Raw genomic sequence first — 24,956 nt, 5'->3', positions numbered from 1 at the left:
GAGACAAATAAAAATGTCTGCTGTGTGATTCGTTTGTTGCCTGCTTGGCAATACCAGTTGCTTGGTGTTCTTAAAATCAGTCCATATTGTCTTGACTTTTGTACATTTTTTGTTTGTTTGTCATCTATTTTTTTTACAAAGTGTATGAATCAGTCTAGCAACTGATGCATCCAACCACCAAATGGCCAGAATGGAGGATGTTTTGACCATAAATCTTTTGGCTTATAAACGTCGTATGAACCGTTCGTTCATTTCGGTCATTGAAGATGTGGTTTTCAAGATCTTTTTAACTAAAGTTGAAGGTTATTGTATGCAGTTTGGCAAGACAGGAAGACCAATGACATTGGCAAGATGTTCACGGTTATGGTCATTGCGAAGAATAAACGTTTGGATGATGCCATCAGAGACACCTGCAAACATTATTGAGCACATAAATGGCTAAGTGCATTTTCAATTACATTGATTTTAAAAGACATTCTCTATAATTGAGCAATTTTAAAAATATTCTCAAAAAATTTATACAACTGATATGTAATTCAAATGCTAGAAGCAATAATAATAATTTTTTAAATTACCTTTAACAGCGAATAGCAAATAAATTTTTATATATTTTTTTTTCTTAATAGCCCACAAAAACACTGATTTACTTCGCGATAAATTTAAAATTTGGGTTTGGTTTTGGTTTTTGGCCAACAAATACCGCCCAACACAAGCAAAAAAAAAATTGACGTTGCATGTAAGAATTTTCAACAACCAATACGCCTTTTAGGTGTTGAAAATTGTAACAATTTTAAGAAATCCATACGAATCGAATCGAAACCAAATAAAAACACCAAAACACACTTTTCGAATTTTCAAAGTACAGACAAATCAAATTGTCCTCTAATAGAACCCAGACTATGGGAAAATTTTAATGCTTTCGAACAAAATGAAGTAATTTATGAGACTGGCAAAAAACATTTTGGAGGTTGAGCCAAAAACTTCAAGCATTGTAAATTTATGGCAATATGATATAGTTTTTTGCCTTTATGACCAACCAAAACACAGCAACCAAACCTTAACAATGGCTGCAGACATAATAAAGCAAATGGACAAAAAAAAAAGTTCTATGACCCAAATCGAAATTTGCAACAAATAAAAAAAAGCAAACACAAAAGAAACAAAAAAAAAAAAGCAACGCCAACCTGTCCAAAATTGTATATGGTTCAATGAGAGCCAGGCTGCTGAAAAAAAAATAAAGAAATTGTTTTCATAACAAGTATGTAGTTAGCATTGAGATAGACTTCGAAATCACCCTAGGCTAGTTAAGGTTTTTGGGGCGCCCCGGTAGGCGAGTGGGTGGCGTGCTTGGATTACCAGTGCAGGGGTCGTGGGTGCGATTCCCGCCAGACGCCTTGGTCCGTCGCTACTGTGATATCACAATGGACTTAAAATTGTCTAAGTGAGTCTGTAAAGGACTGCCACTCTTACCTTACCTAGGTTAGCTTAGGTTGAAAAGAGGAACATACACCTTAGCCAGAAATCGGCTTGTTGGGTGCTCTAAAAACTAAAAAGTAACCTCGAAAAAGAAAATCTAAGTTAGGAATTCCATGCTATTGGGTTGCCCAAAAAGAAATTGCGGATTTTTTAAAAGAAAGTAAATGCATTTTTAATAAAACATAGAATGAACTTTAATCAAATATACTTTTTTCCACTTTTTTCTAAAGCAAGCTAAAAATAACAGCTGATAACTGACAGAAGAAAGAATGCAATTACAGAGTCACAAGCCGTTGGAAAAATTTGTCAACGCCGACTATATGAAAAATCCGCAATTACTTTTTGGGCAACCATACTTTTTTTTTCCACGCCCCTAAGTTGGTTCTTGTCTGGTGTTGTGTCCCCACCAAAGTACCAGTATCTGTTGGCCGCGAAAGCCTGGCAATGACATAGAAATACACCAACGTCTCATCATCTTCCTCACATGCTATCACTTTCCGCACCGATATTGCATAAGTGAGCTCTATTCCCTGTTATGATACCGAAAGCGGGACTATAACACTGTGAAAAACTGAAGAAGAACATCGGAATCACAACAATACGAGGCTAATACTAGTGAGAGAAAATCGAAGAAGGTCACTATGTTTTTTTTATAACCTCCAGCATAGGATGGCAGTATACTAACAACGTTATTCCGTTTGCAACTCATCGAAATATAATCTCAGACCCATCAATCTATATATATTCTATATCCTTTATATATCCTGTATATACGAAATTCTTAACTGTTTTCCATGCTTCGACCCTAAGCTGGTTCATGTCTGGTATTGTGTCCAGAACTAAGTACCGGTGTCTTTTAGCCCCGAAAGCCGGCAATGACATGGGAAATGCTCCAACGTCTCATCATCTTCCCCACATGGCCTACACATGCTTTCACTTGCCACACCGATTTAGCATAAGTGAGCTCGTAGTCCTATGTGTCCCGTTATGACACCAAAAGCTATACTGACCTCCTTCTTACTACCTTCAGTAATAGCCTCGTCCTCTCACGATCCGGAACACTCCATAGGATTTTCGCCGTTCAACCGACTATTTCACTGATCCACAGTGTGACATGCGCGTTTGTAGCCCACGCCCTTAACTCGGACAGCGTCGACCCGAAAGGCTTCAGGTTAACCAAGTTCGTTGAGGGCAGTTCTCTGGCCTTCATTGCCAAATTGTCTGCTTTCTTATTCCCAGTAACAGTAAAATGGCTTTGGCCGTTTTCCTTTCAGGTGACCAGTCCGGAACCGTTTGGGGTTCAACTGGTAGTAGCTTCGGCTACGAGGTCTGACCGGAGTCCTTAATCTGGTACCACGGGAGTCGGGGGCCCCTGGGATTTCGATTCCAGCCCGACTATGGTGAGGCCCCAGTGGGGGGTAACGTGGTGGCTGTGATTTGGACCCAAATCGCGGGTAGAGCGCAAGCTCGATGTGGAGTTGCATTGCATATTGTGACCCATAGATCGGAAGGAGTTTTAGATAGTGCTCCGCCCCTAACCAAGGGGGAGAACACGTCCAGACAACGTGAACTCGAACTGTTACTCATGCATATCTTAGGATATGTGTGGGGGCGTTGGTGGACGCATTATATTCACCCGGGGTTAAGAGCCCTGCAGGATTAGGCCAACGCGGCAGGTGCCTGCATTAAACACCACTAGGACTTGTCCTGGATGTTATTGCCCTAATGGCCTGTTTACTGCCGATAAAGATGTCCGTACTCGACGTCCTCGCATTAACACCACACCACTTCACGCATTTCGTGAACACCCGGATCTCCGCCTGCAGGCCCCTATTATCGTCAGACACTCTAAAACAGATCTCAGTCCCCGGGTTCTCAAAGTAGACCCCCAGGGTCCTTCTGCCCTCTAGCTTTGATCCATTCATGTTCTCTAGTTTTGATCCACCCGTGTAACATGATCTTCCAGATGGGAATACTAGGGTTCCGTCAATCCAAGAATGTGCCGATGGCAGCAGTGCGTCGCACTCGACTTCAAGGTTCATCTCTGGTCTGAATCTCCGATCTGAAACCTCTCCCCTTCCCTCCAGGTTTCCTATCGTCGCCTCGATTAAACCGCGATGGTATGAACTGCTCCCATCCTCAATCCACTCTCCCATCGCCTTAAGTCTCATAGCCGCAGTGGCTGCCTCACACTTAATCTGTAATGTCAATGGGTCGGATATCTAGAATAGTCTCCAGTGCCCTAGTGGGCGTGGTCTTCATCGCTCCGTCTATGCCAAGACAACATGTTCTCTGAACCTGTTGTATGGTCCTTAGTTGCAATTTTTCTCCATAGCAGTCCACCAAACTACTGAAGCGTAAGTAAGTATTGGTCTAACGACGTTCCTGTAGAGCCAGTGGACTATCCTAGGATTCAGGCCCCATTTCGCGCAGAGGTTAGCATGTCCGCCTATTACGCCGAACGCCTGGGTTCAAATCCCGGCGTGAACATCAGAAAATTTTTTTAGCGGTGGTTTTCGCCTTACTAATTTGCTGGCTACATTTGTGAGGTACTATGCCATGTAAAACTTCTCTCCAAAGAGATGTCGCACTGTGGCACGCCGTTCGGACTCGGTTACAAAAAGGAGACCCTTATCATTGAGCTTAAACTTGAATCGGACTGCATTCATTGATATGTGCGAAGTGGAATGTTCATGGGCAAAATTTGCAATGCTGGCTGTGAGGTATCCTGCCATGTTAAAACTTCTCTACCAATTGGTGTCGCTATGCGGCACACCGTTCGGACTTCGCAATAAAAAGGAGGCCCCTTATCATTGAACTTCAATATTAATCGGACTTCACTCGTTGTTATACGAGAAGTATCCTCTGTTCCTTCATGGAATGTTCATTGGAAATTTTGTAATTAGTAGTGGTGGGCTAAAGACCATACATCGGAAGATCGGCCTATTTAACAGCTATATGCAAATATAGTTCCAGCTCAAATATCAATTTTTGAAGACGTTATTACATTACATTACATGGAGCCACAAATTTGTAGACGATCTGTGTCGTGGGATAGTCTACAAATTTTGCGGCGCTCAATGATATATGTATGCATACTATATGGTCATAAATGGATACTTCGATGTGTTGCAAACGGAATGACAAGATGAATATACTCGCAATCCTTTGCTGATGAGTATAAAAATATCCTGAAACATTTTTCTTGATGTTACTTAGTGTTCTTTCCATACCTAGAATTCTACTAAACAATTTGCGCTAATGTAACAACTCTGGTAGATTTTATTTTTTCCCATTTGTTTATTGTATATTAATCTTTTAAGCCAATCCCCGGAAATGTAGTTAACATAATGACCCCAAAAGTATGTTTATGCGGTCTTTGTTATATGAAAATCCAACATTTGCCAAAAAAAAGGTTTTTTTCAAAAGCAGCAAATAAATAACTGTAATTAGCTAAAATTGTGCAATGTACAAAAATTACTAACATTTGTATAACCAACATTGTCCATTGAAAAGGTAGGTTGGTAGGTATTTGAGGTGTAGTTGCCCGCCTTTGTTGGGTTGTGATTGTTTGTTTGCTGGCTGGTTCATACAACTGTAACATGCAAATCAAGTTCTTTGTTTTGACCATTGGTTTCTTGTATTCACAAAATTTCATTTGTATAAACAAATTCTTCTATCATTGTTGTTATTCAATTGATAATTCAAATATTTATCCATGGGAATGTGCATATGGAGTTTAAATTAATTTGAAATGACATGGCATGGTGGTTATTTATTTGCAATTATTGTTTGACTTGTTTGGTTTTAGAAATAACAAAAAAAAAATTAACTTTAGACTAGTGATGAGTGTATTAAAAATAAAATAATCGGAAATATGGAGCAAGGCGGTACTAACATTATTCAAGTTGACAATTTATTCTTTATTAAAACTTTCACCAAATATTGTCATTGAAAATAGTAATTTGATATAATTCGAAACAAAAAAAAATGTGACAATCTTAGGAAATTGGACTTTAAGTTTAAAATTAATCAACTTTTTCTTAATTCCAAAAATAACCATATTAGGAAATTTCACAATTAAAACTAATGTAGAATATAAATGAAAATATAATTTTCTATTGCATTGAAATTTTAACACTGATTATGTTACTATTACCTTAAAATTTCTATTGGTGGAATGAGGTCAGACATTTAAAAGAATAACTTTAAATGCATGTGCCTGGCCCAAAAGAAGTTGGATTCATCAATGGTCTATAGAATGTATCTGTTTATTGTTTAAAGGATTAAAATTCTAATCAAAGATTTCTATGAAAAGTTTTGTTTTTAGTTTTTAAATGAAAATTTTTGGTTCTACCATTGTTTTGAACTTTTAGAATTGAATTAACATTCTTCATGTCCAACATTATATTATTCTCATAAATTAAAATATATGCATGTATAACAAATCATTGTTATTATGCATATATCTGTCGTTAGTTCTATTGTTATCATGATTTGCTCCTAAATGAATGCCATACCATATTCTATTCATTTTAAGTTAGTGGCTTAAAAGCGAAAACAAAACTTTCTCACAATACAAAAGAATGAACTGTTAATATGGGACACAAATAGACCGACCGAGAATTGGGCTATTAATGAATACAAATTAAAACCACAATTTATGATCAAACTAAAAGTACATTTAGTAGTTGATATCTATTGTAATATTTTGAAAGAGTAACCTGAATTGTAAATCAATGTGAAATTATGGAAAGATACATAGAAAAGTTCTAGTTTGACTAATTAAAGAGAGAGCGCCTGTTTGTCATTATTTCAAATATATGTCAAAAATATTAATAATAATGGTATTACCATTGGCATAGAATTTTCTAATTTTTCAATTTTTTTTTCTTCAAATTAATGCGTTAGTGGTAATGGTAAAAATCTTCACATTTGGCTAAACATTCCAAACTGCACCTACAACAAAACAAACTGTAAGGAAAGGCAAAAGTCGGGCGGAGCCGATTATATAATACCCTACACCTACCCGACTTTCAAACAGAAAATTTTAGTTACTACGGTCATATAAGTGCAAATCCGGCGATAAATATGTGTGGGTGCTACATCAAAATTTGAAATTTCGAAATTTGAACCAAATTTGATGAAATCTCGCAGATATGTTACGATCAGTAACAAATTTTGTGCAGATCGGTTACAAATTGTGTTTATTACAGCCATATAAGTGTAAATCGTGCGATACATATACATGCGACCAATATCCAAATCTGAACCGATTTTAATGAAATTTTGCAAATATGTTAAGATCAGTAATAAAACAATTCATGCCAAATTTTGTGCAGATTTCTCTAAAATTGTAGTAACTACGGTCATTTAAGTCCAAATCGGGCGATACATATATATGGGAGCTACATCCAAATCCGAACCGATTTTGGTATAATCTCGCAGGTGTATTAATATCAGTAGCAAAACAATCCGTGCCCAATTTTGTGCAGATCGGTTGAAAACTGAAGTTACTAAGGCCATTTAAGTGCAAATTAGGCGATACATATATATGGGAGCTATATCTAAATCTGAACCGATTTTTACCAAAATCATTAACGTTTGTCCTTGGGCCAAAAAAGTGATATGTGCAAAATTTCGTGATGATTGGATGACAAATACAGACGGACATGGCTAAATCGAATCAGAAAGTGATTCTGAGCCGATGGGAATACTTATCATTGAGTTTAGCTCTTCTCCTTCTTAGCGTTGCAAACAAATGCACAAACTTATAATACCCTGTCCCACAGTGGTTGTGTAGGGTATAAAAACGGTAAATTATAATTTTGGCCTTAGAAATACAAGCGGTGGTAGCATTCATTCGTCCGTTCGGACGGCCCGAATCTCGGAAACCCACCACCATGGATTCTGCTCAAAATATCTACATACCAAATTTCTGCCAAATCAGGATGGACTCTGGTTAGTTATAGCTTCCATATAAACCGATCTCCCGATTTTACTTTTTGAGCCCCTGGAAGCCTCAGTTTTCATACAAATTAGCTGAAATTTGGAACAAAGACTTGTGATATGACTTTCAACATCCATGCAAAATGCGATCCTAGTCGTACTATAAACTGATAAAGCCCCCACATAAACTGATTTCCGGATTTGACTTCTTGAGCCTCTAGAAACCTCAATTTTCATCCGATGTGGATGAAATTTGAAACAAAGACTTGTGTTATGACTTTCAATATCCATTCCAAGTACGATCCTAGTCGGACTATAAACTGATATAGCCCCCACATAAACCGATCTCCAGATTTGACTTCTGATATGCTGTATCAGGCTATAAACCAATTAAGACCATGTTTGACACGGATGTTGAAGGTCTTCTCCCATAGCCGTTGTACAAAATTTCACCCAAATCAGATAATAATTGCGCTCTCTAGAGGCACAAGAAGTCAAGATCTCAGATCGGTTTATATGGCAGCTATATCAGGTTATAGACCGATTAAAACCATATATGGCTCAATTGTTTGAAGTCATAACAAATATCAGCTAAATCGGATAAGATTTGCGCCCTCCAGAGTCTCAAGAAGTAAAGATTCAAGATCGGTTTATATGGCAGCTTTATCAGGTTATGCACTGATTTGAACGATACTTAACACAGTGGTTGGAAGTCATAGCGAAACACGTCGTGCAAAATTTCAGCCAAATCGGATAGGAATTGCGCCTTCTAGAGGCTCAAGAAGTCAAGACCCCAGATCGGTTTATATGACAGCTAAATCAGTTAATGGAGCGATTTCCACCATACATAGCACAGTTGTTGAAAGTCAAACCGAAACACGCCGTGCAAAATTTCAGCAAATCACCATTTAAAAATTCAGATAATGAGTTGAAATTTGCCATAGACTTGATTTTTTTCATATGCATGTTAAGTCCTTGGCCAAATCGTGCTAAATTTGGATTTAGCTGGCATATAGACCGATCTGCTGATTAAAAGCATATATAGTCCGATTACAGAGAAATTTGGAACAGCAAGTTTCGCTGGTTCCCCAGATATCCGAACCAAATATGCTCCATTTTGTTATATAGCTTTTACATTGACCGATCTACAGTTTCAGGGCTAATTACGAATTTATTTTCCGATTTCACTGAAATTTAAAAAAAAAAATGAGTTTTATACGGCCTATCGTCATCCGAACCGAATACGGTCCAGATCGGACCCTTCTTAAATATGATTTCTATATAGCCCGATCTGTTCCAAATGGGACCATATTTGGATACATTTTCCATATATCAACATATCTGTTATTTAGGGTCTTAAACTCATAACAATGGAATGTTCATGGGCAAATTTGCATAGCAAGTGCATTTATTGCCTGATTTCACTGAAATGTAAATATTGATTTTTATTGGGCCAGTCGACATCCCAACCAAACATGCTCCAGATCGGACCATATTTAGACATGCTTGCTATATAGACCGTTCGGCCGATTAGGGATCCTAAAACCAATAATAGGTGCATTTATAATTCGATTTCACCAAACTTCGTAATACTTAGTTGGACTAGGCCAAACGATATCCGAGCCGAGTATGATCCATTTCAGACTTTATTTAGATATACATCCAGAGAAATTAGTCTGCTGATATCAGCAAACACCGTCTGCTGATATTAAGTTAAAAATTTGAAACTTTTAAATGAATTTTCGATTTCCAACACCGTCTGCTGATATTAAATTAAAAATTTTTAACTTTTAAATGAATTTTCATAAAAAAAATTTAATTTCTAAACAAAAAATGAAGCATTTGCTATTCGTAAAAAAAATCCCAATTTTAGGCTTTAATTTTTTGTTTAAAAGCATAAATTTAATATAAGCAGTTATTTTGTCTGTTGTTATTTAAATTTGTTAAAAAATTATTAAATTGTAGAAAATTGGGACAAATTTTACGTTCACTTACTTGGCGATGTTGAAAGATAAGATGGAATAAAAAAATTTTTATATTTTTGGGGTTTTCTTAAACTTCTTAACATTTAAAATAGTGAAAATGTAAAATAGTGTATGTAAGAAGGCCCATGTATGACCCGATTTTGGCAGAAATTTGGAACTGTAAGTGGCACTAGCCCTCCTTATATTCAGAACTAGTATGGTCCACATCAGACCATATTTGGATAAAGCTGTCATATAGATCGAAGGGTTTAAACTCATAACAGGCACATATTGACATGCTATCACTTGAGATGAATAATTACTTCTGGTGCTCGGATTTTGCTTAAGACTTGTAGTTTAAGTGACAGTTTGCCATTAGACTCACTTAGACGTTTACGTCGATTGTAATACCACAGAAACAGGAGAAAGAAGATACCTTCCTGTTCTTACTGTTGGATATTTTCATTAGCCATTTGGGCGTTGATTTTGTTGAATTCAAGCCTTCACTCGCCGAATCTTTCAGGTTTTGTTGAAGTTTTCTATGGGCCATCTCCATGGCGTTGGGCAGCACTACCAGTATCATTATAACGATTTATGGAGCGACACACAAACATTTTGTTCACTTTGAGGTGACTGAATTCGCCAACAGTAACCGATTGTGATTTTCCCATCAAATATAAAGCAATCACATCATAACGCTTGAACTCCTTTGCGTATAGTTTTCATTTGGAGAAAACTAAGAAGCGAAATTCTTTGGCGATTTGTAAACAATATAATTAGCTGTAAATTAAACAAGCATCTTGATGCTATCATTTCAAGTTGGACAGATAAATCATTGTAAACTTGGTAACACTTCGTACCAGCTAGGCTGTAGAATAATCTGAAAATACAAAATCGAGTAACAATATGGTGTCAAGTGTTAGGGACAGCCTCACACCAAACGAACCCAAAGAAAATGTATTGAGGAGTACCAAAATTTTGAATAGCCCATATCTGCGATATGGAATATTTGAATTTTGATGACACAGAAATAGAGAGCTATAAAAAAAATCTACCAAAATTGAGTATCAATATACCATTCTAGTAAGGTGTAAAAAATATAGTAAAACATTTTATCTTGAGGACTCATGACTAGGTAACAGAACACAGGAGAGTTTCAAAGTCTCTAGATTTCCTTTGTCCATGGTGAGTGTCACTATCACATAACTCATGTGAAAAGCTATGTACAACACTTAGCAATTGGACACTATCAAACATTTTGAAGTATCTGTCAAACAATGCTTATTTTGTCTTACATTGGCATGATACCAAATCTCTGTTAATGGAAGGCAGACACATAAATGTCGACAAACTACCCCCAGAAAACACACCCGAAATGCAGTTACCATTTGCAACATGAATTGGCATTGTTCCTGTCAATGCCTCCCTGCAATGCCAGCTCAACAATGCAATGAAAACAAATCAACCTTCAACAATTGCCGACTTATCAATTTGGTGCGACATGTTATTCTGCATACGATAGGTTCTATGGAATGAATGTCTCTGGCATGGTTATTGGTGACAATGTGTAATTTATTTATTATTTTGCAACAATCAATTGACAGCAGAGATAATCTTAAGACCAAATGGAGTTAAATGCTTGTTACAAATAGCATGCATTTGCATTTATATTAACTATATGTAAATTCGTGCATAAATTCTATACAAAACAAACTAATTAAATATGGATGTGGAACTAAGAACAATAATAATATTGTCTTATCAAAGGATAAGGAGAAAAAAAATTATACTCAGGGAGAAAAAATCGAAGAAACGCCCTTAAATTATAATGGCCTTATAATTAAACGTTGATTATAAGGGTATTTCAATTAAAGATCTTTTTCTTCTTCCTGGATTTATATTGTAGATTAGAGGGCTTTAAGCCACTGCTCCCATAGTGATGTAAAAATGTGCAGACAGATTCTAGTGAACGCAAAGAATGCATTTGAGAAAACAGTATTTAGGAGGAACTTAAGGATCGTGATGGCATATATGTAGTATTATAATGAATTAAATCCCAAAAAGACTTTAGCATGTCAGGTTACTATTGTTTCCGTAAAGTTGATGCTTTATAGGAAAGAGATCAGTGACCATTACAAAAGTTTGTAAGAATGCTGTAGGAATGTTAGTTCAAATTAGGCCCAGTTTGTTCAAATTGGGTGCTTTCAAAACCGAATAATTGGAGTACCCGTCTGCGCGCAAAATAACAAAACGTTTGAAATATTTTTACGAGAAACAAAATACTTACGAATATTACGAAGTTTTTCTTTTATTGTAACTATGTAACGTTTCGCTTCAACATATCAAACGATAGCTATAAACGTAGTATTATTGAAAGTCACTAATATTGTTTATTGTAAGCCATTTGCCTACGGTAAAAATACCTTTCTTTTGTTGTAAACTCAAAAACTTTTTAAATGAAAAATTGTTTCGATAGCCGCAAACGATTATTCGTTTACCGGACCAATAATCATTCTCTTGTGTCTCTCCTACTAGAGAGTATTTACTCCTACAGAGCATTTTTGTATCTAAATCGGATACAAATTGAGGCTTTCAGAGGCACAAGAAGTCAAAACGGGAGACCGGTTTATATGAGAGCTATATCTGGTTATAGACCGATTTGGACCATACTTGGCTCACTTGTTAGATAGTAACAACAGGACACTATGTGCAAAATTTCAGACAAAGATGAATATTGAGGCTTCCAGGCGCTGAAGAAGTCAAATCGGGAGATCGGTTTATATGGGAGCTATATCAGGTTATAGAAGGATTTAGACCGTAATTAACACAGTTGTTGGAAGTCATAACAGAACACTATCTGCAAAATGTCTCCAAATTTGACAAAAATTGCGGCTTCCAGGCGCTCAAGAAATCAAAACGGGAGATCGGTTTACATATGAGCTATATCCAAATCTGGGCCGGTATGGCCCATTTGCAGTCCCCAACGACCTACATCAATATTAAATGTCTGTGCAAAATTTCAAGCGGCTAGCTTTATGCGTTCGACTGCTATAGTGATGTCGACAGACGGACGGACACGTCGACTCAGAACTTCGAGACGATCAAGAATGTATATATTGGGTTGCCCAAAAAGTAATTGCGGATTTTTCATATAGTCGGCGTTGACAAATTTTTTCACAGCTTTATTGCTTTAGAAAAAAAGTGTAAAAAAAGTATATTTGATTAAAGTTCATTCTAAGTTTTATTAAAAATGCATTTACTTTCTTTTAAAAAATCCGCAATTACTTTTTGGGCAACCCAATACTTTATGGCGTCCTAGATCAATATTTTGAGTTGCTACAAACGAAATGACTAGGTTAGTATACCCCATTCTACGGTGGTAGGTTTACAAAGTGATGGGCGGATGGTAAACTCGGAAATAGAAAATTTTTAAAGTTTCACTATCGGTACGTCCAATGACCCCACCACCTCGGGTATATATGTAGACCACCTTTCTTCAAAATCCGGTGAAAAATGCATACCTTGTGCCCCATAGCAGCTATATCGAAATATGTTCCATTTTGGACCAAATACTTATAAGTACAAGTCATTGTTCAATTGTGTATAACAAAATATTGGTCTTTTTAGTAGCTATATCTAAAAATAAACTGATCTGAACCATATAAGGAAAGGATGTCGAAAAGCCTAACATAAGTCACAGTGTCAAATTTTAGTGAAATCGGATTATAAATGCGTCTTTATGGGGCCAAGACTTTAAATTGAGATAACAGCCTATATGGCAGCTATATCCAAATCTGGACCGATCTCAGCCAAATTGCAGAACAATGTCGAAGGGCCTAACACAACTCACTGTCCCAAATTTCAGCCAAATCGGATAATAAATGTGGCTTTTATGGGCCTAAGACCCTAAATCGGCGGACCTGTCTATATGGCAGCTATATGCAAATCTGGATCGATCTGGGCCAAATTAAAGAAGGATGTCGAAGAACCTAACACAACTCACTGTCCCAAATTTTAGCAAAATCGGATAATAAATGTGGCTTTTATGGGCCTATGTCCAAATCTGGACCAATCAGGGCCAAATTAAAGAAGGATGTCGAAGGACCTAACACAACTCACTGTCCCAAATTTCAGCAAAATCGGATAAAAAAGCCACATTTATGGGCCTAAGACCCTAAATCTGCGGATCGGTCTATATGAAGATATAGTCCGATATAGCCTAACTTCGAACTTAACCTGCTTACGGACTAAAAAAGAATCTGTGTAAAATTTCAGCTCAATATCTCTATATTTAAAGACTGTAGCGTGATTTCAACAGACAGAAGGATGGGCATGGCTAGATCGTCTTAGATTTTTCCACTGATCAAGAATATATATACTTTATAGGGTCGGAAATGGATATTTCGATGTGTTGTAAACGGAATGACAAAATGAATATACCCCCATTTGTCGGTGGTGGTTATAAGAAGAGTGATTTTTTAGCTATAATCCTTTTGGCAACACTGGTTTAAAAAGCTCACGCACGTTTCGTGTTTTGCTTCACTATCAAACATCTTCAGTTTGGTCCATAATTTAACCACGAATCGTCTTACAAATGAACAATATCAATATGGGTGCTCTGTTAAGAAAGTTCATCGTGCGCTTCTTCCATTGAGCGACGAAGCTTATTTTTGACTCAATAGGTACGTAAATAAGCAGAATTGCCGATTTTGCAGTGAAGATCAGCCAGAAGCATAGCAAGAGCTATCAATGCATCACAGTTTGGTGCGGTTTGTGGGCTGGTGGCATCATTGGACCGTACTTCTTCAAAGACGATGCGAATCGTAAGGTTACTGTAAATAATGAGCGCTATATTGAGGTGATATCCAACTTTTTTTTGCCAAAAATGCAAGAACATGACTTGCATGACATGTGGTTTCAACAAGACAGTGCCACATACCTCACAGCACGCGTTACTATGGACTTATTGAGAGGCGAGTTCGGTGAAAATTTTCTTTCACGTTCGGGACCGGTCAATTGGCCGTCTAGGTCGTGCGATTTAACGCCTTTATATTATTTTTTGTGGAGCTATTTTAAAGCTCATGTCTATAGAGACAAGCCCGCTTCAATTGTGGCGTTGGAAGACAACATTGAAGTAATTATTCGTGAGATAACGGCCGAAATGTTGGAGAGAGTATGCCAAAATTGGACTAAGCGGATGAACCATTTGAGGCGCAGTCACGGTCAATGATGGGCTGGTGGCATCATTGTACTTTTTCAAAGATGATGGTAACCGTAACGTAACTGTGAATGGTGATCGCTATAGTGAGGTGATATCCAATTTGGTTTTGCGCAAAATGCAAGAGCTTGACTTGCATGACATGTGGTTTCAACAAGACGGTGCCACATGCCACTCAACACGCGTAACAATGGTCTTATTGAGAGGATAGATCGGTGAACTTTTATTTCACTTCGGGACCGGTCAATTGGCCGCCTAGACTATGCGATTGAACGCCATTTAGACTATTTTTAGTGGAGCTATGTTAAAACTCATGTCTATACAGACAAGCCTGCTTCAATTGACGCATTGGAAGACAATATTCAAGCATTTATTCGTGAGATACCAGCCGAAATGTTGGAAAGAGTATCCAAAAGTTGGACTAAACGGATAGAACATTTGAGGCGCAGTCACGGTCAACATTAGAATGAAATAATCTCCAAACATTAAATTATATGGGTCGTACTATCGATTTTATACATTTTTCTGAATTTTATGCATTTTTATTCTACTTTCCTATAGCTCTAAAAAAATTAGTATTTATAATGAATAAAATCCTTTAAAGGCCTCTGCAAGTTAGATTTACCTGCATCTACTTTTCCGTAAATTTGAAAGCTTACAGGAAAAAGCTTTATGACTGCGAATTTTTTTACCAGCTTACATATTATAAAAGTCTGGATGAGTGTGGTAGGAATGTATAATCAAATCGGATGCTTTCAAAACCAAATCATTTGAATACCCCGCTGTAAGGGAGATGGTGGCTTACGAATGAGATTTAAAATGTCATACGAAACAAACTGCGTTTCTAAATATTTCAAACTTATTCATGAAAAAATTTTCCCCCGTCACTATTCCTTTCATTTCATATCCCTCTATGATTTAATTTAGTCTATTGTTGTAGATCACTTCCTCCCCCATTTGGATTTTTATTACATTTCAATTAGTTTTCAAATTAGTTAAGCTTTCGAAAATGAATTTTCTCCACTACTCGCAGCCACTACCATAAAAAGGTGGTGCTAATTTTATGCAACTATGTGTGGGTGTGGAAAATTGCACCGATTCCACTCTCTGATTTAGATAAAAACACAACACGATCACATGCAGCGGTGACGGTGACGGTGGCACAGGCGTATTTGCATAAGTGTTCTATTATTCAAAGGCGATGGTGCCTGATGGTGTAAAAACGCAGAACAAATTAAATTTCTAAAGGTGTCCGCATATCACGTCGTGCTAACTTAAAAGGCATCAATTATACATCTAAGTGTTCTAATATTAATTTTATTTTAATTATAATCTTCGTATTGGCACGCAACGTCACAACATAGTTGTCAACAACACCGGAGAAATGTAATTTAATATGACAATTGCAGTTTGTACTATAAACGTGAAAAGTTCCGCATCACGCTATGGAATAGGGCGATGTTGATATAAGCTGAGGATATGATATAAAGTATTAAAAAAATGATTTCGTAAAAAGTTCAAATTATTTTTTTCCAAAAATTCCAGATCGGTATATAGCAGCTATATCCAAATCTAGACCGATCTGAACCAAATTGTAAAAAGATGCCGAAGGGACTAACACAACTTACTGTCCCAAATTTCAGCGAAATCGGACAAATAATGCGGCCCAAGATTTTAAATTGAGAGATCAGTCTATATGGCAGCTATATCAAAATCTAGACCGATTTGGGGGAAATTACAAAAGTATGTCGAAGGGTCTTACACAACTCACTGTCCCAAATCGGCGAAATCGGATAATAAATGTGGATTCTATGGGCCTTAGACCTTAAATCGGTCTATATGGGGCCCGTACAATATATAGTCCTATGGACAGGAAGGCTAATGGCGAGATGAGTTTATATGGGAGCTATGTCAGATAATAGACTCATTTGGACCCTATTTACCTTGAATGTTGGAAGTTATGATAAAACACTACGTCTAAAATGTCGACAAATGGCCTAACATTTGCGGTATCTAGGAGCTTGTGATGTTAAATTGTGAGATATGTTTATATGGGAACTATATCAGGTCATACACCGATATGGGCTATACTTCACGCGATCGTTGAAAGTCGTAGCAGAATAATACGTGCATTCTTAGCCCATTCGGATAATAATTTCAGCTTCCAGACGATCAAGAAGTCAAGAAGGCCCTCGTCTTACCTTCATTTTCAAAAACGCCAGATCTCGCAGATGTGTGATCGGTTTATATGGGAGCTTTACAAAATTTCAGCCAAATCGGATAATAATTAGGCCCTCTAGTGGCTCAAGAAGTCAAGATCCCAGATCGGTTTATATGACAGCTATATCAGGTTATAGACCGTTTTAAACCATACTTACCACAGTTGCTGGAAGTCATAACAAAACACGCAATGCTAAATTTCAGCCAAATCGAATAGGAAATGCGCCCTCTAGAGGTTCAAGAAGTTAAGATACAAGATCGGTTTCTATGGCAGCTATATCAAAACATGGACCGATATGGCCCATTTACAATCCCAACCGACCTACACTTAAGAATCATTTATGCAAAATTTCGAGCGGTTAGCCTTACTCCTTTGAAAGTTGGCGTTCCGAAACATTATAAAAGACCCAAGATCGGTTTATAAGGCAGCTATATCAGGTTATGGACCGATTTGAACCATACTTGGCACCGTTGTTTGATATAATAAAACACGTCGTACAAAATTTCATTTCAAGCGGATAAGAATTGCGCACTCTAGAGGCTCATGAAGACAAGACCCAAGATCGGTTGCTAAGGCAGCAAGACCCAAATAATTAAAATTTAAATAAAAATTAATTAAGCATAGCAATTAGGTTTACTCACCTTTTGGTTTTTGATATCACAGTATGGTTAAGAGAATTTTAATGTGTGTTGGAATGCTCACAAATGTGAGTGAGTTGCGTGGTGAATTAATTATTAGGATTTTCTTTTGTAAGTTTCGTTGATCGTTGTTGAGTATTTTAGCTGTTTAGCCGTTTATCTGTTTAGCGATGATGATCGACAATTATCATTAGGATGAATAAAAGGCGTTAAAAATGTTTTTCGTTAATTATCATTATTAAAATTAATATATTGCGGTATTTTGTGGCTGTGGTGGTGGTTGTTGAGATTGAGCAATAAATTTTTTAAGCAATTTGGCCATTTTTAGATCATATGACCCAAACATTATTTTGCCCCATTAATGATGATTTAAAAGGTTAGCGGCAGTATTGGAAACAGGATTCTTGAAGGACTCTTAATGCAGCTGATTTTGTTAATATAAATGTTGGGGGTTGGTTATGTATCATAACGCGTTTTTGGTTAAATTTTTATTTCTTTCAAATTATTTTTTTTTGTTCGCTTAAAGGTTTATAGGGTTCATTATAAAAATGCACAATTACATGTTGTCACAGCGTTTAAAGTAGAAATTGGCCTTGTTCAGCTGTCCACTTGAAACAATTTAATTGGTCGTCTGAAAAATCTGAAAAGATATAAAACAGAAAAAAATGTTTGTTATTTTAGAAATTTTAATGAATTTATTCAAGGGAATTTAAATGAAATTAGATAAAAATTTTTTTCTAGGGAAAAACTTTTAATAAATTTTACTTTCTATTTACAACCATCTCTGGAAAAAAAATTAAATTAAATTAATTAAAAATTAAACATATTAAATTTTCTACAAACACAATTTTAAAGAAAGAAAATACTTAAAAAATTTGACTTAAGACATAATTTCAAATGTCAAAGAACTTACCTATTAATGTCCTAGCTAAACTAGACCCGTTTCGGACTTCTTTTATATTGGGTTGCCCAAAAAGTAATTTAAAAGAAAGTAAATGCATTTTTAATAAAACTTAGAATGAACTTTAATCAAATATACTTTTTTTACACTTATTTTCTAAAGCAAGCTAAAAGTAACAGCTGATAACTGACAGAAGAAAGAATGCAATTCCAGGGTCACAAGCTGTGAAAAAATTTGTCAACGCCGACTATATGAAAAATCCGCAATTACTTTTTAGGCAACCCAATATGTCGCTTGACTAACAGTATAACAATACAAGTGCCTTTGTTTGAACCCCGTATGATCTTTATTAGTCTATAAAATCGCTCGGACGGTTTTGGGTCATTTAAGATTGGACGCTGGGTGTACCTTATTTTATGAAGGCTCTTTTTGAGCACGATATTCTCATGAGGATTTTGGGATTGGGACAGCCCTGCATACATTTCGCCTCGAGTGTGGATATGAAATTCGTTCTCCACTCCCAAATTGGCAAATATGTCCAGTTAACGAGTGGTTAGAGGGTGAAGCGGCTACCCAGATACTTAGCCCTGAAAAAATATCAGCATCGTGCTCTTCTCCCAAATAGCATTTATTTGAACCCCATATTGCTATTGGTTTTAGGGGAGTTTATGGGAGAAGGCATCCCCCAACACTTAGCGCCAAAATTGGGTATAAAATTCGATTTTTACTCGCAAATACGTTTTCTTGGAGCCACTTATTGCCATAGTTGGCAAATATATCCAGTTTGGGAGTGGACCCTTAAAAACCAGCAATAACGTGAGCCCAAATTGTCATGGTCAGCAAATACGTTCTATTTGGAGATTTTTATGTTGGTGGGACGGCCCATAGACACTTGGTACCGAATGCTTATATTAGATTCGAGTTCTACTCCCCAATATTTTTAATTTGAGCCCCATATCCCATAGGCGGCAAATATGTTTGAATCGGGGGTGTTTTGGGGGATGAGGCAGCCTCTCAGTTATTTGGCCCCGAAAATATGTGTATCAGATTCGTGCTTTTCTCTAAAATACATTTTATTTGAGCCCGATTTTATTGGGTTGCCCAAAAAGTAATTAGGGATTTTTCATAGTCGGCGTTGACAAATTTTTTCAACGGCTTGTGACTCTGTAATTGCATTCTTTCTTCTGTCAGTTATCAGCTGTTACTTTTAGTTTGCTTTAGAAAAAAAGAGTAAAAAAAGTATATTTGATTAAAGTTCATTCTAAGTTTTATTAAAAATGCATTTAATTTCTTTTAAAAAATCCGCAACCCAATACAATGGTCAGCAAATACGTTCTATTTGGGGGGGTGTTATAGGGATGGTATGGCCCCATAGACAGTTTGTCCCAAATGTTAATACCAAATTCGTGCTCTTCTCCCAAAGACTTTTCATTTGAGCTCCATATTGCCATGGTCAGTAAATTTATCCTCTTTGGTGGTGTTTCGGGGGAGGGGTGGCCCTATCTGATAACCCACATTTGGATATCAGATTCGTATTCTACACTTAAATACTCTTTACTGAAGCCCCATATTGTCGTGATCAGAAAATAAATCCTGTTTGGGGAGTGTTTTGGGGTAGGGGTGAACTCCAGACCAGAAGGTGGGTATACATTTTGCGCTCTACCTTGAAACACATTTTGTTTGATCCCCACATTGACATAGTTGGTAAATAAGTCCGATTAAGGGGAGTTTTGTGGGGTGGGATCTGTCCGTCCGTCTGTTGTTATCACTCTAGAGCCTTCAAAAATTGGGATATTGAGCTGAAATTTGGCACAGATAAGTCTTGTTGATTCACGCTGATTAAGTTCGTGAACGGGCCAAATCGGATATAGCTGCTATATAGACCGATTTTCCGATAAAGGGTCTAGCGCCCATAAAAACTTTATTTTTCATCCGATATTGTTGAAATTTGAAGCAGTGAGTAGTTTCCCGACAACCGACCCAAATATGGTTCAGATTGGAATATATTTAGATATAGCTACCATATAGACCGATCTCCCGATAGTGGGTCTGAAGGCTATAAAAGCTCTATTTATTACCCATTTTCGAAAACAGTGGGTTATTTAAAGCCTCCCGACATCTGACCTAAATATGGTTCAGATCGGACTATATTCAGATATAGCTGTTATATAGACTGACCTACCGATCAAGGGTCTGAAGACCATAAAAGTTTAATTTTTTATCCGATTTTGCAGAAATTTGGAACAGTGCGTAGTTTTAAGCCTCCTAACATCCGTTCCAAATATGGTACAGATCGGACTATATCTGGATATCGCTGTCATAGAGTCCGATCTGCCGATAAAGAGTCTGAAGCCTATAAAGGCTTTAACTTTTTAACCGATTTCGCTAAAATTTGAAACAATGAATTATTTTTAGCCTCCTGATATCCAACCTAAATATGGTTCTGATCGGACTAGATATATCAGACTATATTTACATATAATCTGCCGATAAGGGAACTGAAGCCCATAAAAGCTTTATTTATTACCTGATTTCGTTGAAATTTGAAACAGTGGGGTTTCTGAGCCTCTCGATATCCGACCTTAATATGGTTCAGGTCGGTTTATAATTGGATATATCTGCCAAAAAGGCCAATATTTTGTTCTACAAAACTGAATAGTGACATATATTGGGTTGCCCAAAAAGTAATTGCGGATTTTTTAAAAGAAAGTAAATGCATTTTTAATAAAACTTAGAATGAACTTTAATCAAATATACTTTTTTTACACCTTTTTTCTAAAGCAAGCTAAAAGTAACAGCTGATAACTGACAGAAGAAAGAATGCAATTACAGAGTCACAAGCTGTGAAAAAATTTGCCATACGCCGACTAAATGAAAAATCCGCAATTACTTTTTGGGCAGCCCAATATATTAAACCTCTCAATGTCCATGCTGAATTTGGGTGCTTAAGTTATCCAACGAAAGCGGGTGTACACATATACCCGAGGTGGTGGGTATCCAAAAATCGGCCCGGCCGAACTAAATGCCTTTTTACTTGGTATTTGTTGCTTAAGTTTTTTGTCTTTTGCCAAATATCAGAGACTCATGGCATAAAGCACTACTTTTAAACATAAGTTTAATAACTTTCCGACTCTGTTTTCTTTAAATATGTCCAGAATATAACTTTTATTTCACACAACAATCAATGATCAATGTATTTGTCTCATAATATCTCCAACATCACAACAGATAAACGATATCTTCAGATCAAAGAAGGCCATTATTGCACGTCAATACAAACGATTACAGCCATCAATGATCATTCATTTAATGTTGATTAAATAATAAAATAACAATTACTTAACAAGCAATGATGATCTGCGGTTGGCATGTACGCTTCTAAATCGCTAGTAAAACAGCCATAAAATAAGACAAGCTAAAAAAAAACCGTCAAGCCGGCAAGATGCCAATATAACCTCAGCACCATAGATTGTAACCAGCTTGGAGGTGAACAAAAAAAAAACAAATCGAAACGCAGCCACCATCAGATAGCTGAACACTATCACAAAATAGAGGAGGATACTGTAAATTGTGTCATAAAACCAAGCCACACTCTAGCCATTGTCGGTAGACGGAAGATTAACTTGCAACTTGTTGCATCGAAGTGGTCATAAAGTAAACGGAGAGGCATGGAAGAGAGAGCTTAAAAAAAGTTAAGCATAATATTCCCCCAGGTGATGATTGTGCACCATAACAAAGAAAAAGAGATGAAAAACCAAAATAATAAAAAATGGCTAACACCAAGTGCTGGCTACTGTGTAGCCATCGGACGGTAGCGATGGTGGCTGGTCAATTGTGGATCTTCATGTTTTGACCAAATACTTTGTGAATTGTAGCCTCTTTCTTGATAACAGTTGTTTTGTTGCTTATGTTACTATTTGTTTTTTCTTTGTGCTTATTGTGAAGTTTTTTGATTGTTTTTTACCCATCACCAAAGGATGGGGGTATATTCATTTTGTCATTCCGTTTGCAACACATCGAAATATCCATTTCCGACCCTATAAAGTATTGTATATATATTCCTGAACAGCGTAAAAATCTAAGACGATCTAGACATGTCCGTCCGCCCGTCCGTCTGCCTGTTGAAATCACACTACAGTCTTTCAAAATAGAGATATTGAGCTGAAACTTTGAACTGAATCGTTTTTTTGTCCATAAGCAGGTTAAATTCGAAAATGGGCTATATTGGACTATATCTTGATATAGCCCCCATATAGGCCCCCATATGGCCCATAAAAGCCACATTTATTATCCGATTTGGCTGAAATTTGGGACAGTGAGTTGTCTTAGGTCCTTCGACATCCTTCGTTGATTTGGCCCGGATCGGTCCAGATTTGGTTATAGCTGCCGTATAGACCGATCCTCCGATTTAGGGCCGTAGGCCCATAAAAGCCACATTTATTATCCGATTTGGCTGAAATTTGGGACAGTGAGTTGTCTTAGGCCCTTCGACATCCTTCTTTAATTTGGCCCTGATCGGTTCAGAATTGGATACAGCTGCCATATAGAGCGATCTCTCGATTTTAGGTTTTGGGGCCATAAAAGGCGCTTTTATTTTCCAATATCGCCGAAATTTAGGAGAGTGAGTTGTGTTAAGCCTTTCCACATCCTTCGTCAATTTGGCTCAGATCGGTTAAGATTTGGATATAGCTTTCATATAGACCGATCCGCCTTTTTTTTGTCTTAATCCCAAAAAAGCCACATTTATTATCCAATTTTGCTGAAATTTGGAACAGAGAGTTGTGTTAGGCCCCTCGACATCATTCGTTAATTTGACCCGGATCGGTCCAGATTTGGTTATAGCTGCCATATAAACCGATCCCTCAATTTAAGGTTTTGGGCCCCTAAAAGGCGCATTTATTGTGCGATGTCGCCGAAATTTGGAACAGTGTGTTTAGTTAAGCCCATTGACATACTTCTGTAATATGGCACAGATCGGTCTAGATTTGGATATAGCTGCCATATAGAGCGATCTCTCGATTTTAGGTTTTGGGGCCATAAAAGGCGCTTTTATTTTCCGATATCGCCGAAATTTGGGACAGTGAGTTGTGTTAGGCACACAGAAATTTGACACAGTGACTTATGTTAGGCTTTTCAACATCCATGTTGTATATGGTTCAGATCGGTTTATTTTTAGATATAGACCAATATTTTTTTATACACAATTGAACAATGACTTGTACTTATTAGTATTTGGTCCAAATCGGAACATATTTCGATATTGCTGCTATGGGACATAAGGTATGCATTTTTCACCGTATTTTGACGAAAGGTGGTTAACATATATACCCGAGGTGGTGAGTATCCAAAGTTCGACCAGGCCGAATTTATCGCCTTTTTTACTTGTTGTTAACTTTTCTTGTCTATCTTTGTTAGACGAATAAATAATAATAAAGGTATTTGCTTTTGTGAGTTTGTTTTTCGGTTCATAAGACTTCTCAAAATGAATGATGACATTTGAGATGCTTCCAAATGGAAACATTGCCATCATAATGATTAGCCGTCATCTGTCTTCATAAGCCTTTGTTAGCTATGGTTTGTTCAGATGCGGCCACAATAGAATTTTACTTTTGTGAATTATTTCACTATTTTGAATCACAATGTTAATTTAATTAAAAACAAATGTTTTTGTTTTCCTTTTGAAATTATTTCTATTTGTATCTATATTTTGAGAGTTGATTCATCCTCATCTTCTGGGCAGAATCATTACATGATGATGCGATGACTCGGGATGATGATGAGGGGAGTCCACTCACATTTGTGGTGGGTTCACATTCTTCCTATTCTAGTCTTAACTTTCTCAGATATCAAAAAAATCTTGCTTAAAAATTAAGTTTTGTCGATTTGGATGAATGTGTGCCCACAATAAAGGTGAGTAGATACATACCGTCACTATCCCAAATCATCTCATCATAATCCTGTCTCATCAGAGACCCTTCAGAGGACCTTCTATACATTTCCAATTCAGTTATCGACGAAATTTACTTTTTTTTTAATGTTGGCAAAATTGCGAAAAAAAAAATAAATTTGACGATTGAAATCCGATTAAAGTTTAAGCTCAATAATAAGCGACTTCCTTCTTTTGTCTAGTCCAAACATCGTTCCGCTTAGCGACAACACTTCGCAGGCCTACAGCGTCATAGGCGGTCATGGCCTCCAATTTCGAGGGTACTTTCGACAAAAATTCAAACATTGCAAATGTTTTGAAGTTTAGTGAAAATCAATAGGTGAGGGTTTGATTTCCCACCCGAGTCTTCGGTCTGGTATCACAATGGACAACATTGTCTGATTTTGATTTCAGACTGCCACTGATACCTAACCTAGTGAAAATCAGATTTGGACGATATTTTTGATGAACACCAAATTTGGACATTCAATATTCAATTGAAACCCATGTCTCGACAAAATTTTCTTTAAAATTTCAATTTCGACTACATTAAGTGTACCGAACTTTAGATACCCACCACCAAGGTTATAATAATCATCCTATTTTATTATAACTCCACTACTATATCCATAGTTATATCTAAATAGAAGCTGGTCTTGATCA

At 36.8% G+C, this 24,956-nt stretch overlaps 1 protein-coding gene across 4 annotated transcripts in view; it reads right to left on the bottom strand.

Annotated features, from left to right (window-relative positions):
- Window positions 1–24,956, bottom strand: part of LOC106082891 (uncharacterized) — a 259,372-nt gene that overhangs the window by 32,651 nt on the left and 201,765 nt on the right. For 2 of the 4 annotated variants that reach the window (XM_059366603.1, XM_059366602.1), the window contains one exon: window positions 17,470–18,106. The gene's annotated coding sequence lies outside the window, so the exon portion shown is untranslated. Of the gene's footprint in view, window positions 1–575; window positions 618–17,469; window positions 18,107–24,956 lie in introns of those variants that run through there. The other 2 variants (XM_059366604.1, XM_059366605.1) reach the window with 2 other exon arrangements.

Source organism: Stomoxys calcitrans, chromosome 4 (assembly GCF_963082655.1).
Source record: "Stomoxys calcitrans chromosome 4, idStoCalc2.1, whole genome shotgun sequence".
Lineage (NCBI taxonomy): Eukaryota > Metazoa > Arthropoda > Insecta > Diptera > Muscidae > Stomoxys > Stomoxys calcitrans.
The sequence above is the reverse complement of the archived record's forward strand: the minus strand, read 5'-3'. Positions and strand labels throughout refer to the sequence as shown.